This window comes from Otolemur garnettii, unplaced genomic scaffold (assembly GCF_000181295.1).
Source record: "Otolemur garnettii isolate 467f Iridium unplaced genomic scaffold, OtoGar3 scaffold00027, whole genome shotgun sequence".
NCBI classification, from domain to species: domain Eukaryota; kingdom Metazoa; phylum Chordata; class Mammalia; order Primates; family Galagidae; genus Otolemur; species Otolemur garnettii.
In genome coordinates this window covers 13,996,247-14,013,691 of record NW_003852422.1, presented here as the reverse complement: position 1 = coordinate 14,013,691, position 17,445 = coordinate 13,996,247, and positions in this window count along the sequence as shown.

The window sequence follows — 17,445 nt, the reverse complement described above, 5'->3', positions numbered from 1 at the left end:
TTTCCTCTAGAACCTGTTAACGAGGTAACAAGTGAGTAGTGGCTTATATGTCAGGTGGGTCCAAAAGCAGAAAATATCACCTTGGTTAGTTGCTTTTCCCTACACTCTTCATTCTAACTTAGATTTCTAACTTGACTGCTTGCCCTCTCTGCCCTCCTACAATCCCATTGATGAATTAACAAAACTCAGCCAGCCCGAGAGCTAATTAGACTTTGAACTTTCCACTGAGGGCGCCGTTAATTCTCATCTTCCCTTCTGCATCCGGTTTGCTGAAACTATTTAGGGAAATCACCCTAGGTCTCTGAACTCTCAAAGAAGTAAGAAAGCAGTAATTTTCATTAAGCAAAAGCACAGTGTTCTGGGCTAAGCTCCCTCTTCCTTCATTACTGAGAGACTGTATCAAATTACCCAAAATGCCCAAGGACACGGGTGGCCACTGTGAAGCCTCTTAGCCTCAAGAAAACCCCAAGGTCATTATTACAGCTCCTTCTACATTTTTTCAGTTACCCAATTAAGAGAAAGGACCATTATTTCTAAACCACTCAATAAAGGAAATCTAGATTCCATAATAACTAGAAATGTTATATTGGTATTATCCTTTATAACGTTTTCCTTTGCCAAAGGAGCTGGATTAACTTGAACAAAGAAAAACTCCTGACTCCAATCACAAGAAGAGGCTTTTTAATTATTCATTATGCAGTGCTAAGTGTTCTTTGGTTAAGGTAAAAAAAAAAAAAAGAAGAAGAAAGAAAAAGAAAGAAGGCTTCTAAATAAAAATCCATTCACGGGATGAATGAAAAACCCTGCACTTTCTATGTCCTTCCTGAGTGTCTACTCACCATAAGTTCTCTTCATGTGAATTTTATATATGAAAGTTCATTTATAGTGGTTAAAACTTAGTCCAGGAGAGTGAGAGAAACACAATGAATAATAAAATGAACCCAGGGACCTCAGGAAAAGGAATAGCAACCAGGGCCAGGCAGCTCAAAGGGAAGGGTGCTGCAGACCAAGTGATGCTGGAGTTTCCTCAGGATAGACTTGGTCTCTGTGGGTAGGAACAGCATTGTTATCGTTAAGCCCTTCTGTTGATGCCAGGGCTGAGCTCAGCCTGACTTAGTATGGCAAGCAGGGACTTGAAAAAGAAGCAACTCTATTTCCTCTGCAAAAAAGACTGCTGTATTACCTTCACTTGGAGCTTAACAGAGAACCAGGAGAAATCAGTGTCCAGAGAAGAACTCAGGATAGAAAAGGCCTGGGCTTGAGAACTTAAATGAAGTATGCAGCCCTTAAGAATGTCTACCTTATTCGCCTCTTCCCTGAAGTTGGATACTGCCTCAATCTGGCAGACCTGGGCTTGTTTTCTAAGCACATCTACCTAGGGCTTGGTAAGTGTCCCTATCCTGGAAAAGTGCTTTTGTTGTGCCCTAAGCATCTGGCCTGAGAAAAACATTGTTGATGACTGAATGTTTATGAACTGAATGTTTATGTTCCCCCGCCTACCACAAATCATCTGTTGAAGCCATGACCATTAATGTGATGGTATTTGGAGATGAGGCCTTTGGGAGGTAGAATTAGGTGAGGTCCTGCGGGTGGGGCCCTCATAATGGAATTAGTGCCATTAAAAGAAGAGATCCTAGGGAGCCTATTATTTCTCTTTCTCTACTATGTGAAGACACAGAAAGAAGGCAACCCTCTCTAAGCCAGGAAGAAAGCCCTCACCAGGAACTGAATCACCCAGCATCTTAATTTTGGATTTCCCAAACTTCAAAACTATAAGAAATAAATTGCTATTGTTCAAGGTGTCTAGGCTTATCTTTTGTTATGGAAACATAATCTAGCTAAGACAATGGCTAATTTGTGAAAAGGGGTCTAATATAGAGGGAATTGGGGAGTATAAGTAAGGAAGTAATCTAGAAAAACAGAGAGAATGAACCTTTATATGCTCTTACACACATATTTTGGCTAAAGAGAGCACACTTTTTTACAGGCTTACTTTTCGTTTGTGTGACTTTCACTCAGGGAGCAGGGCTCAGTGAAAACATCCATAAGGGTATGAATCAAAGAGACAATAATAAACCTCAGAAAGAAGAATACAAGCCTAAATTTATTTTTCATGACATTGGTCATTGTTGTCTGTTTATATGTGAGCGTCCATCCAATCAGTGGGCAGGTTGCTGGCCTTCCTGTGAGTCTCTCATTCACTCCCAGCCTGCTCTTCCCAGCAGCTCCTAACCACAACACTGTCCAAGATAGGGCATTTCTCTCTCTCTCTCTCTCTGACTTACAAGGATCTAATTTTGAATCCTAATTTCTACCACTTACTAGCAGAATAACCCCAGGCAAGATACTTAAAGATAAGATTTATAAAATGGGTTATCATACCTTTCTCTTGGGCTTGTAGTGAGAATTTAATGAAACAATGAGTCGAAGGCATCTGGCACAATGCTTGGGAAAATGCTCCTTAGATATCCCAAAAGGGAAGAGAAGGAGTGCATTAATGGGAGCTAGGCTGTCTTTGCAGTGCAACAGAAGCTCTAGAAGACAGCACTCAGGAGTAACATGGTGCCTCTCTGCTTTATGAGTGAGATTTTGGCCCAGTCACCATGGTCGTTCCTTTTGTTCCACTGCAGTATCTCCAGCTGCCTGGGGCATGTCTGCTTCTACTGTTGATTAAACAGTGAAGAGAGGATATTCATGACAAGCAAGAATTTTCTAGTTGTTGCCTAAAAGCAACAATTTTTTATTATTGCTACTTTCTTTTCCATTGCTAGTGCTTTTAATGGAATTGCAACAATAATGTTGTCTCAAGGTGATGGGCTACTATGACTGAATAATATTCTCAGATTCTATTTCTTTTATTAAACAAGTGGGACACAGGCTCATCTCATGAATGCTAATGTGATCAAGATCGTTGCCCACTGGAAAATGTGTTCTAATTGAGTCGTGAGAAAGTGTGCCCTGCCATATCAACCAAAAGGAAATCAATAGCCTTTAAAGGATTAGCGTTCCCAGAGGCTGGATGGACAAGAGAAAAAATTTCAAAGATCTCTCCTTCTAAGTATAGGATGGGTTCATTTAAGTATTTTATTTTTCTTGTCAATCAAGTGTCAAAGCCATTTGACCAAATGTTGAGATGAACATGTGATTGCAGTCTCATTACACTCACTCTGCCAGCTTGCTTAATGATCAGCTAGGTATTTTCCTCAAAGACTTGGCATCTTCCTAAATGGGAATCAGGCCAGAGTATTTATTTAAGCTTTATAGACTTAGTTTTCTCTCCTATCCCAACCTGCTTCCCTCTCACCATCACCAACTGATGTGACACGCTTGGGTGGTCCATGGTCTTCATCACATGCTCCCAAAAGGAAAATCAGATTCCAGCCTCTTTTTTCTGTCTTTCAACCTTTGCATTAAGAAAAGATTCCTGCAATTTACATTGATTATTTGTGTAAAATGAGAAAAGCCATGATCAAAATGAGTTAGCAAATGCTCCTCCACATATAAGACACACAATATGGTGATACAGAAAACTGAGCAGGCATTTTGCCAAGTTGTGAACTAAGGTATTCACACTTGGTGAATTGATGAGCACATCTCATCTTCTAGTGGAAACCAAGCAGAAGCACTGATGCTTGCAGAATCTTAACGTGATAAGCTAGAGGGCTAACGTTATATGCAAATGGTTGCTTTATTAGCCTTGGCCTTGCAACTGTGGGAGACAAACACAATCATAGAGGAAAAGACTGTACACTTGCTGAACCAGGCATTGACCAAGCACTACCAGGTCCAGCTAGAATAAAAACAAGTCATGGCCTCCAGTCTATAAGAATGGGCATTTGTGGACAAGACAATATTTCTGTTCATTGCTCTTGACCACTAGACAGTAAGGTGTAATTTACTAAAAGTTGTATCTTTAACTGCTCACAGGATTAGAGATATGAATTCTTTTGTGGCCGTTCAGATGGGTGTGACCAGACAGAAAGTCTTTCTTTACACACATGGTTCGGCCAATTGTTAGCATCAAATTACTCAGTTCTCTGTTGATCTACAACTTTCTCTCTTTGCTCATAGACAAAAGAAGTAGGTTGGAAATTCAAGCTGGGAAATGTTAACAAAATGGCAAGGCATACATGGGGCTCTAGAAATTATTACAGCAGGTTCTGTGGATCAGAAACCCAAAGACCATTCATAACCTTGCCTTCCTCTACTATAGAAGCCAGAAGGATAAAATATTTTCATTCCTAATATCCCTTATGGCTAGAAGTGTCTGTGGTACACAAATTTGGCCCATGAGAAGTCAGTGGACAGACCTTTCAGGAAAGTTTTTTAAAGGAACAGGCTTGACTAGCACAGCTCCTTGTCTATTGTCCTTCAGCCTTTCTCCTTCCTTCATTTCCTTTCCCAAAATAGGTATGACACCTGCTGGTACAGCTGCCATCTGGAGACCTTGGAAACAAAACCACTTGCTAAGAAGAGAGAGGAGATGATGTAGCTACAGCTACAACCTGGACATTAACCTTACAAAAGCAAACTATGTCACCTAACCATATGTACTCTCATAATAATATGAAATAAGAAAAAAATAGAAGAAGAAAAATAGGTCTTGCCCTTCCCCTAGACCTTCTGTCACATGTGGCAAATAAACTCCATACTTGTTTAAGTCTTGTCAGCTAGACGTTATGTTACTTGCAGCTAAATGCAATCCTAATGGATACACTTGATCTGAGCATTTGACATGTGCCAACTCAGCTCTCTCATTTGGCCACTTACCCTGGCAACAGGTCTTTGCATTTGTCTTGACCAACACCTCCCTGGGCCTGCACTACTGCTGTAGTACTGGCAAAATCTGCTGTTTGCCAGACTTCCTAAAAATAGTGTATCTTCATGATTATTCCAACTTTATTTGCTATTTAAATTCTGAAATCTTCATTGCTATTGCCAATTTTCTTAATTTGATGAAACATAAATATTAGGTATAAGTGAGAAAACAAAGTATCCCCTGCCCCCAGCACTTCTGATACCAGATGTGCAGGGATTTTCCACACACATCCAGCAAGCAATTCTGTAGACACCAACTGGACGTCCTATAATTTACTTCATTTCTGACACTACCAAGAAGCAGTGTCAGATCCCACAGGATAAGGGTGTACTCTCACAAGACTACTCCGCATTTCAGATGCCAGTTGCAAAACACAGGCTGTGTCCTATACTTCTAGATGAATAGCATTAAATCAGAGTTCTTACTGCCCCCCTTTTGGGGATTGTTTAATTTGCTAGGACAGCTCATAGAACTTGGGGAAGTGCTTACTTCTATCTACCAGTGTAGTTACAGGATACAGATGAAGAGAAGTGGAGGACAAGGCATGCGGGAAGGGATGCAGAGCTTCCATGACCTCTCCAGGCTCACCACTCTCCAGGAACCTTCACAAGTTCAGGTAGCCAGGAGTTTTCCAAATTCAGACCATCTAGGTTTTTATGAAAGCATCACTACATAGGCATGATTGACTAAATTATTGGTGATTGGTGATGGACTCAACTTTCAGCCCCTCTTCCCTACCTGGAGGCTGAAAGATTGTGCTAAAAGTCCCAACATTCTAATCTAATGCCTTGGTCTTTCTGGTGAACAGTCTCCATCCCAAAGCTACTTAGGGGTTCCCAGCCACCAAGTCCCAAAAGACATTCAGGAGATCCCAAAGGTTGTAGGAGCTATATATCAGGCAAAAGGGACAAACACCAAACATGCATTTCCGTAGTGTATGCATATGATTTTTCTGGGTTTATTCTAAACCTCCTTTTCTTCCTAATATTTCTAATTTCTTTTGTAAACTAATTTCTTAAAATTTCCACTGAAGACTGCCACAGGGTCTAATTCTACACACTCTTTCAATCACAAAGCTAAAATATCTTTAAAGATCATCTTCTGAGCAGAACTCTTCCCAAAGACTCCCCGTCGGCAATAGTTTTCATTCATAACCCTTGTATCAGACTTCACAAGCTAGCTGAAGGACAAAAGCTCCTGCTAAAGGCCTATAAATATTTGATGGTCAATCTTAACAGTTCCTAAAGATGAAACCACTTTGTACAGTATCAAATTGTCCCCAAAGACTCTTCTATCTGAATAGTTGGCTCTAGACACTTTACTTATCATTTGTGGCATTCCTCCTCCCCTTCAGGAACCTGACATAAATCAATAGGAAGCAATTTGTCAAATGTATCACATGTGGCTTATTTGTTATTATCTTAAAACCACAGTATGCACACAATCTCTATGTGGAAGTGAATGAAAAGCATCACTGCCTAAGAGTGAAAAATAGTCTCAGAGGAAGGCAGACATTGCCCAAATGCCACACCTACCTTTCTAAAATTATACCACTGAAAACAAAGTGTAATAATCAGCTAACAGTTATATGGTACCTACTATATGCCAAGCTGTGCTGACCACTCTAAACGTAATATCTTATTTAATCCTCACAACAACCCTAAGGAGTAGGTGATAGTTTTATCCATGTTATATGAGTAAAGAAACTGAGGCACAGAGAGGTATAGATGTGCTAGATGATGAAGCTGAAATTTGAAAACAGGTAGACAATTCCAAAGTCCATTTCCTCCCACTATATTTTCAGTCTGTGGTAGACACACTCTAAGATGGGACCTGGGATCCCCATTGCTTGTGTTCATGACATATGTGATCTCCTTTCCTTGAGCATGGGTAGGACCTGCAACTTAACCAACAGAATACGACAAAGGTGATAGGATTTAACTTCCATGATTATATTACAAACAGAACTGAGCATGGCCTCTGGCCAACAATTAGCAAGGAACTGAGATCCTCAGGCCAACAACTCTCCATGAACTGAATTCTTCCCACAACCATGTGAGTTTGGAAGTAGATTCTTCCCTAACTGAGTTTTCAGATGAAACTGCAGCTCCAACCCACAGATTAATTATAGCCTTGTAAGAGTTCCTGAAGCAGAGGGCCCAGCTAATCCAGGCCTGAACTCCTGACCCACAGAAGCTGTGACATGATAAGTGTATGTTGCCGTAAATTGAGAAGTTTATGGTAATTTAATACACAGCAATAGATAACTTCTATGTGTCTCTTGGTGCAACTCTTATTCTTAAATATACATCTAGCTCATTACACTATCAGTGGAGACACAGAAGGGTGATCCAGTGGGAGGTAGGTAAGAGATGAGAAATTATTTAAAGGGTACAATATATGTTATTCAGGTGATGATTAAAAGCCCAGAAGACTTCACTAGCATGTAATATGTCCACATAACAAAACTGCACTTGTGACCCTTAAATTCATACTAAAAAGAAGTCATCATAAATGAGAAAATAAGATTACTATGTTTTTCTGATAAAAAGTCTGAAAAAATGCACCAAAGGGAGTCTAGGTGGAGGAGGAGAAGCAAATAGATGCAGTTGTGTTTGTGGGAAGAGAGGGACCTATTCCTCACTATAGCACACCCACTCCGGCCCTTGTTAACACCTGACCTTGAGGCTACAGAGAGATGTGTTGCAAGAAAGCAGGCCCAGTAGACAGGTGTGCCTTCCATACTTTCAAAACTCTTTTCAACATCCCCAATAGTTTCTAAGGTCTTTACTTTTAAGAATGATATATATTTTTACTGCTATGTTGTATTACACACAATGAATGAGCACTAGGGATCTGAAGAGCCAAGAAAAGGCTAATAATCCAGGATGAGGGAGCAGCCCAGACCCATGGAGGTATCTGCTGGGGCAGAAGCCAACATCTGAACCTAGGATATCTGTGCAGAAGTGCAGGATCTGGGAGAGGCTTAAAGGATCAGGCAGGCATCTAAGGTTGGATTAAATCATTGGTTCAGAATCTAAGGAGAATGTCAGTGGGGGTGGGCAGGAAGACAAAAAGAGTCTTCAACAGAAGAAACAAACTCATGGGAAATGCCACACGATAAGCCCAACACAGCAGCAGACTGAAAAGTTTTGGTGACTGAAAGCTCCTCTTGGCCTCCGCCTAGTCAATGGTATCTACCCCAGCACACATCAGGGAATGGTCCTTGAGAGAGTGAGAGCCCCTAACTGGAGAAGGGGAGGATACAAAAAAGATCTGGCTATTGAGATTTGCCCACAGGCTCTGTCATATCATGGATTCACATGACAATCCTTCTGGATGGTTCTCCAGGACAGGGAGGACTGGAGAGGAGGAACTGAGCACAGATTCTTAGTGTTGCAAGGGGTCTTAGGGGTCACCTCATCATGCCTCCTCATCTTACAGACTCGAAGAAAACTGAAACCTGGAGCAGCTGGCGGTGTGGCCAAGCTCACAAGCTAACAAGCAGCAGCGGCAGACACAAGGCATTGTGGGGCTCTCCTCTCAGGGCCAAGCCTGCCTGTTAATCCACAGGGACTTATTGAGAGCCTGAGTCCTCAGCTCCGGGCAGACAAGTGACACCAGGTAGGCAAGTGCCGGAGGAGCTGAGGAGAAATGAAAGAGCACTGGGGTGATTAGTGACGACTCACAAAGAAGCTCCAAGCCAGTCTAGGCATGAAGGACGAGGAGCAGCCAGTGTTTAGCTAACCACGTCTAATTTTAATCAGAGTCTCTAACCTCCTCCCCATCATCTCCAAATTTCCCTACTTTCCATCTTCTAGATGTTTGTCTCATTCATTATGCACAAGAGTTTGAAAATATAGGGAAAAATAGCTTATTATTTTGGACGTTTAACCCAATTCTTTTAGCAATATTTTTGGTGTTATCTTTGTGTGGACCCCAGCTTCTCCCTTCACTGTCCTCTGTGGGAAGCACACACAGGTTAGTGGTTCTGTCAGCAAGGGTTGTGCACAGTAAGCCCTCGCAGCTCTGACGTCTGATGATGCCCACTTTGCTCTCACTCCTGAATACTTTATTTATAGAAAGAATTCTTATCGAATCTACCCTCAGTGCTGAAAAGGCAGCCACCAATTTGGTGGCCATTCTTTCCCGGGTAGCAGGTCTTTTCCAGCTGCCAGCGTGGAAGAGACTTCCCTGTGTTCTCCGCATTTGGCCGTTTCGCTTGGCTTGCTCCTTACTTCATTCAGTTTCTGCTTAAATGCCATGTCTTCAGAAGGGCTTTTCTCCACCATTGTATCTACAATAGCTCCTTTTACTCTAGTTGTTATTCATGGTACTTATCTAAACATGAATTTATATTGTATGTGCATATATATGTGTGTATATATAGTACATAAACATATGTATATTACATTTGAGTGTGTCCCCCACACTGAATTCTTAATACCTAGATCAGGGCCTGAAGGGAGCCTAAATCTATAGCTCCTGATGAATGAAAAATTGTACGTGGGGTTTGTGGTTGTTGAGCTCATCCCACTGAGCAACCGGCCCCAAGCACTTTCAATCTGAATATCTTTGGTCTGGAAGCATTGGCTATTTCCTACATTAAGTGGTTTAATACTCTGTATTACTCGCCATTCTCCAGAGAAACAGAACAAACAGGACCCATATATTGAGAGCAGAGGTTTTTAATCGGCTGAGCAAAGGTTTTAAATTGGCTGGTGTGATTTTGGAGGTTTGGTAAGTCCAAAATCTGTAGGGCAGGTCAATAGGCTGGAGACCCAGGGCATCCGAAGACCCAGCTGGCAGAATCCCCTCCTCTTCTACAGATCTTTGTCTTTATATGAAGATTTTCAACAGATTAAATGAGGCCCATCCACATTATATAGGGCAATCTGCTTTGCTAAAAGTCTACTGAGCCAAATGTTAATCTCATCTAAAAAATACAGAGTCCAGGTCTGGTGGCTCACTCCTATAATCCTAGCATTCTGGGAGGCCAAAGCAGGTGGATCACTTGAGCTCAGAAGTTTGAGACCAGCCTTTGTAAGAGTGAGACCCCATCTCTACTAAAAATAGAAAAACTAGCCCAGTGTTGTGGTGGGCACCTATAGTCTCAGCAACTCAGGAGGCTGAGGCAAGAGGATTGCTCAAGCCCAAGAGTTTGAGGTTGCTATGAACTATGATGCTACGACACTCTACTCAGGGTGACAGAGTGAGACTCTGTCTCAAAAAGAAATAAAATAGGCTTGGCGCCTGTGGCTCAAGCAGCTAAGGCGCCAGCCACATACACCTAAGGTGGCGGGTTCGAATCCCCAGCCCAGGCTCGCCAAACAACAATGATGGCTGCAACCAAAAAATGGCCAGGCGTTGTGGCGGGCGCCTGTGGTCCCAGCTACTTGGGAGTCTGAGGCAGGAGACTCGCTTGAGCCCAGGAGTTGGAGGTTGCTGTGAGCGTGATGCCATGGCACTCTACCCAAGGGGAGCGTGATGCCATGGCACTCTACCCAGAGCTTGAGGCTCTGTCTCAAAAATAAAAAAAAGAAAGAAAGAAAGAAAATAAAATAAAATAATTAAAAATACCCTTACATAAATATTTAGAATAATATTTAACCACTGTCTGGGTGCTATAATCTCGCCATGTTGACACACAAAGTTAACCCTCACACACTGCCCCACCCTACACGGGAAGTACCCCATTTGAGTCACCAGCCTTGCTTCTGCTTTGCTTGGCAACCTCTGTTTCCTTCTGGAACTGATAAGTCCAGCTACCACCCACCTCTGTGCTCTCTAGTAGAGTTATTTCAGGTCTCTGACTTCATGCAGGGATTCTAGCATCCTACCATGGAGTGCAGGCCCTGCAGACTTTCCCAGGCATTTACTGAAGTTGAGTGCCCACTCCCCTTATCTGGTCATGAATCCTTTGGGCCGTGTGACTTCAGTTCCTCCCCCATCACTGTGAGTTTCCTCTGCATCCAGTTCCCCAGAGGTTTTTCCTTTTGTTTTGGAATAGGGTAGTGCATTTAAAATTTTTTTAAACAATATTTCATCTCACATAGCTAGAATGGAAGGCAGAAGAGTGTGTACACATTCCTTCTGGCATCTTGACTGAACTTGGTAGGAATTAAATAGGTCTGGGAGAGAGGGCAAGACTTCCTGGGTGTGAAAAGCCAGAGCACAGATGGGAGGAGAGTGCTCCATGCAGAGGAAAGCTAAGAACACTCTAATATCTGAGCACCTGCTATGTGCTGGGAGATGTGCAGGTGCTTCAGGCTGTAATTGCAAAATACACACATCCCTATTCTCAGCAAGCCCTGCAGCTAGACTAGAGTGAGCACATTGGGCAGAGCGGCCAATGGGGTTCTGTAATGAAAAGTAAGATTTTAAAGCACCCCAGAAATCAATGAGAGGTTTTGACTTGACTCCTAGAGAAACAGATGCAGGTTGTTCATGCATGAGAGATTTGGAGCTGAAAGCTATGTTTAAGGAAGTGTGTTTGACAGTGGAAAACTAGAGGCAGCAGATCAGGGAGGGGTCGGTGATGGGTTCTGGTAACTCTTGAAACATGGGACAAGAGTTGACAAGTGACAGCACCAAATTATGTTTCTTGTCCCAGCATAATTGTTTTTAGCCCTCTTTTCCATTTTCAAAGTGTCCTATGTGAATGATGAGTTATAAGATCACCTAGCTAGAAGTCGCATAGAGTGAGGGTAGGGCCTGTGGCCTCTTTGCCTTTGTGCCTTAAACAAATCTTCCCAGGCACATGTAACAAGCACCTCACCATCTGCCAAAAAATGTGCCTCTAATAAAGGAATCAGAGAGAGCAGTTATGCAGGTAGCAAGAACCCCAAGGTAATATAGTATGTATGAAAACAAAGTTTCAAGGAGAAGGCTGTGGGTAACAGAGTCTTGTCCTCCAGGGAAAGTAAGAACACTGCAAGAACGGAAATGAACACAGGTTTCATGGAGGGACAACTAATTCCAGCTCGAGGGCAGAGAAAGGACAAGGTAAGCCTAGAGGATTTGGGGCAAAAAGCAAGAAAACACTAAAAGACTAAGGAGTCAGTGGCAAAAAGCACAGAAGCTGGCTTAAAGGGGCTCCCACTGGCCACATTTGTGTTGATTTGAACATCAAAAAGAATTATGATGGCTTTGGATTTTAGAACAGAAGAAATTCTGTCTAATGCATACTGACACTGGACAAAAAGGGACCAGAGGAAGCACTTTATGATATAAGAAACACCAGCCAGTAGGAGGGAACTTGAAAATTTCCAGTTTGTAATCATCAGTGCAATAATTGGTGGAAGCAAAGATGATCACTGCGTATTACAACCACTGGAAAAGTTATCAGAATAGGACGTTTGCACGATCCAAAACAATACTTGCTAACCACAAATAGAAACAGGTACTCCTATAATGGAGAAATTTGACAGACAACATAGTGACCAAACTTAGTCTCATGAGAACTGGACAAAATTGACATCATGATGTGATGCAACCGGAAGGACGCAGCACTGGCGATGTTGTGTTTTTGCCAAAACACAAACAAACAAAAAAAAATCAATGTTTAACCTGAATCTAACTATGAGGAAATAATCAAATAAGCCCAGAATGGAAGATATTCTACAAGACAATGGGCCTGAACTCCTCAAAAAGGTCAACTATTATGAAATTTCAGAGAAGGGGATGGAACATTCTAGAATCTAGATTAAAGAAGCCCAAAGAAATAAAACAATTAAAAGCCACATATGAAACTTATGTAGGTCTGGATTTAAAAAACAACAAGAACAACAACAAAATTTCAAAAAGACTTTTTAGAGAGATAATTGAGGGTTTTGAATATAGACTGTTCATTAAATGGCCTTATTAAATCAAAGTTAAAAATTCCTTGGAAATAACAACGTATTGGAGTGAGTGACTTTTTTTCTTAGGGGAGAAAGTATTAAGTATTTAGAGAAAAGCATTTAGGTGAATGTCATGATAAAGGCAACCTTCTTTCAAATCCCTCTGTCAACACACACACAAATACACACGCACAGGGTGGAGGTGTAGCAAACATGGCAAAATGTTAGCAGTTTGGTGAACTAAGGTGAAGGGTAGGTGGGTATTCCTTGCACTGTTTTTTAAGCTTTTCCATAGACTGGACACTTTTCAAACTAAAAAGTGTGGGTAAAAGCCATGTAGTGTAAATGAAGAGTGTTGGGGCTCAGAAAATGACACGTCAAAGCGAAGTCTTTAGAAGCCAAGTTCCCCTCTGTGACTTCCTCCTACTCTCCTGTCTCTCACCCCTCCGTCTCCCCGAGGCTACCCATGGAAACTACATGCCCTCTTCCCCAAGGTGGGTCTTAAAAACCAAAGTTCCTTTTCTCCAAAGCTAGCCATAAAACCTAAACACATTACTCTCACTTTCCCCTGCCTTTCTGTGTAAGAGCTGGCCATCAGAAATTCTCTGACCTACTTTGTCCGATTGTAGGCCATGAGAACCCCCCCATACACACACACACCCCAATGCCTGAGAGGGTCCCACCCCATGCCCAGGAGGAAGTAATGATGCACAGAGAGGCTAAGAAGCACCTGAACAGACAGGCCTTGCTGGGTTCCTGCACTCAGTCTGACAACATCACATGGCACCTTTTCTGTCTAATCACAGTTCTAGACAGATGTCTGTTCTTCATTGAACCTGAACATAAAAGTGGACTTCTTCTCCTGTGCCATTGGACCCTCATTCTGAAGCCTCCTGTGTCATGTAAAACTACGGCCAAATAAATTAGGTGGATTTTCTATAGAGCTGTCTTTTATTATAGGCTGTTGGTCATGACCCTTATGATGGGGGCATCTGCCAGGCTTCAAGGGTGCAGTTGATTTGGATGATAGAGAAATCCAATTGCCTCAGATCAAGGAGGTAGCAGAGAGAAAAGGAGTCAAAGTAAAGACTGTCAATAAGGAGGAGGTTGGGGAAATAAGACAGTAACAAAAGAGGGAACAGGGTCAAATGAAGGTTTGGGGCTATTTTTCTTTTGTTAAATAGTAGATTTGCATAATGGTTTGAAGATAGAAAACTGAGTAGGAAAGATGAGGCCAATACCCTTAGGAGAGACGCAGGCAAAGCTGGGAGAATGTTATCTCAGATGTGTATGTTGGGGACACTCTGCCCCTGGGACTGGTAGTTGAAAGCCTGGTGTCTCTACCCCGAAGCCCCAGTTCCTCAACCTCAGAAAGCTTTTCTGGGATTTTCTCCACAGACCTGAAGGAGTCACTTCTCATTTCTCTGAGGTCCCCCTGGCCCAGTACCTGCAGCAGACTTCTCCAGGCAGGGATTAGAGAGAATCCTACCAGAATTTCACTTAATGCTCATTTACTTATAATTCCAGAAAGAGACCATTGCCACTAGAGATTCATAGGGAGTCTCTTACACTGTTTCAACACCCTCGTTTGTCTACACACAGGTACTCTTACCAAGAATTCTGTAGTGCAAGTGTCCTCAAACTACAGCGCGTGGGCCACATGCCGGTCACCAAGAACATTCATCCAGCCCGCCAGGTGTTTTTGCCACCACTGCCTGTCCTGCTTAGCAGCCGACTCATCCCGGAGCCCGAAGTCCAGCTCTCCAACGGTCTGAGGGACAGTGAACTGGCCCCCTGTTTAAAAAATTTGAGGACCCCTGCTGTAGTGCAATTCAGTTAAATTTCAGAGAATATATTAACTTTTTTTTTTACATGAAGAGGTGGCCAGGTTTTTAAAAGTTTATATTAATATAATTGTTTAAGATGTAATGACTGACTCTAGATGGTAAATCTATGATAAGGAAAGAAAATGATAATTTCTATAAATCCAGAACTCCATGGAGTTCCACGGTCTAAACTATACCTGTACTGGAAGCTGTTTTGGTGGGTACTGATTGACTACGGTGCTGTTACCTGTGTCTGTTTATCACAGAGCAGAGCCAGAGTTTACTCACCGTTTTATTACACCAAAGCCCATGCTGCCTGTGCACCTCCCAAGTGCCCCGGGTTCTCTGAAAACTCTTCCGTCTCCCCCATCCACATTCTCCAAAGACTTTTACTATGTCTGCATTCTATATAAAATTTACTCCATTATGTGACAAACAATTACATAAAAATGTATTAAAAAATCTCCAATGGCCACTTGATAACTATAAGGAAGTATTTCAATATTATAGCAACTTTTATGGCCACTCAGTGCCTGCCAATAGCATATCTACTCCCAACTCTTTCCACACAACTCCCTATCAAGACTTTGACCAGGCTATCCACTCCCTAGAGGAAAATCATTCATCTGTCCTTTAGATAACTTTTTAGCCTTATTACATGAAGAGACCAAAAATTAGCTATTTTATGGCCCATCCCACAGAAGCAGGGCTTGTAGCCACCTCCTCAGATTTCATAGCAGAGAACCTATTGCTCTGGGGCAGGTGAAAAAATGTCATCTGTGTTCTTCACGTGCCAGTGGCTTCCTCCACGTCAGCGTGAGAAGCAGATGGACTGCAGTGCCCACCTGCTCCGGTGGGTTTCACAGGGAAGCACTCACATAGTTTCAACCCACCACCTGACCTGTATCTGCTCTTTCCACCAGCAGTACCAGGTGGGACTATATAACTAGTCACTACCATCTATACCCAACATGAAAGGGGGTGTAACAGTCACTTTTCTAATTCTCGAAGGACAATATCTCCTCCTGTTAGTGCTACAACATACACAGAAGCCACAGACTGACCCTACCAGGTTGAACAGTGCTCTCTTCCCCAAATGTACATTCACCTAGAATCTATGAAGGTGACCTCATTTGGAAATCAGGTCTTTGCAGAAGCAATCAAGTTAAAATGAGGTTGTACTGGATTAGAGTGAGCTCTACACTCAATATGATCACTTTTCTTATAAGAAGAGGAAAAATTGGATGCAGACACACTGGGATGAAGGCCACGTGAAGATGGAGATGAGAGTGGGGTGTGTCTACAAGTCATGCTGGCAAACACCAGCAAGGAAGGATTCTTCCCCAAAGCCTTTGCGGGCAGCCCAGCCCTGCTGCTACCTATATGTCAGAATTCTAGCCTCCAGAACTCCATAAAAGAATATATTGCTATTGTTTTAAGTCACCTAGTTTCTTGGCAGCAGCAAACAACTATATTGGCCATAATATAATCTATTGCCAAGACAGTTTCACACCCCCTAGACTGTTAGGATCAAGAGGGCCGTGATCATGTCTTTTCAGATAACAGTTATAAGCCCACCATTTTCAACAGTGCCTGGTACACAGGAAGCACTCAATAGAGTTTGGATGAATGCAAGAGAAATTAGTATATCTGGTCCTCATAACAGCCTTTGGTTTACATTTGAGTGAACATCAACCCAAAGCCTCATGGCAAGATGGGGGCCCAGGTCCAGAATCCATCCCAGAACTCCCAGGGAAGCACATAAGTGTTCACTTGGATGTCCTGAGCCCACAGTTGGCAGTGCCATGCCCAAAAGTGTCCAGCATTGCCCAAGTGTGAGGTCATTCTGCTTGGGGGGCATCTCTAACCTGTGGGAACTTGACTGGAGATGATAACTCCAGGTCTCCAGGTCTTTCACTCCATTCTTGTTCTGATAGCCACACGGGAGGGAGCTCTGACTTATCATATGAACAAAGTTCCTTGGAAAATCAAGGAAATGTCATTTCTTACCTCTTCCTAACCCAAGAGTCTACAGTCCAGATAAATGATGGGAGAAAAAAGTCACAATTTGAAATACAGCGCTGACCTGATCAGGAAGATGTGGTAAAGGTCACGTTGGCATCACTGTAGCACTGATCAAGGCACCTTCCATGTTACCAGACACACAGGTAAATTGCAATTTTAGACATTAAGCATCAACAATTCAGAATGATAGTCCAGGTTCTTGGCAACAATTGACAATTAAAAATGTTTCCATTTACTATGAAATCAGAGCCAAAATACCAATAATTTCTCATCCTGAAACTCAAATCCAGCTGATTTCCATAATTACCTAGGAGTGAATTTTAAAAGTCTTCAGAAAATTCAAGGATCTTGTTATAGCAAAGGCAAAGTCAAATTTGAGTAATCCTTTTCAATACCTGCCTGCCAACACTGCTTGTTCTCAGGACTCCCATCCGGGAGAGAAAAATGCCTTCATTGTGCTGCAGATTATCTTTAGGAACAGAAAGTAGGGATTACATCATGCATACACTCCCAGACAAATCTAACATTGTACAAGGGCAGGTTCTTAAAGGCCATGAATGAAAAGCTGGGAACTCTGTATTTCTCAGAGCAAGGATCTCACCTCTCCTCTGTGCTCCATTACTCAGCACTGGCCCGAGGGAAGAAGAAAATATGTCCTTGACTTTTCCTCCCTCTGGATGCATCAGTTTGTCTCCAGAGTTCACCATCTTCCTTAATTCCTGCAACCTTATGGCAGGAATTACATATCCTTCTGGATCGGACACTCAAAGCAAGTCTGGGCCTGAAACGTCGACCCTGGTCACAGCTTCCATCACCTTTCCTTCAGCTACCTGTCTAGAAAGGTTCTTCCTTAGTGTGGCTCCTTCCCCTTTCCTGACATCCATCCTCAGATCTGTGCCACCAACATTAACAATGGCCTTCTTTGACCCCAGAG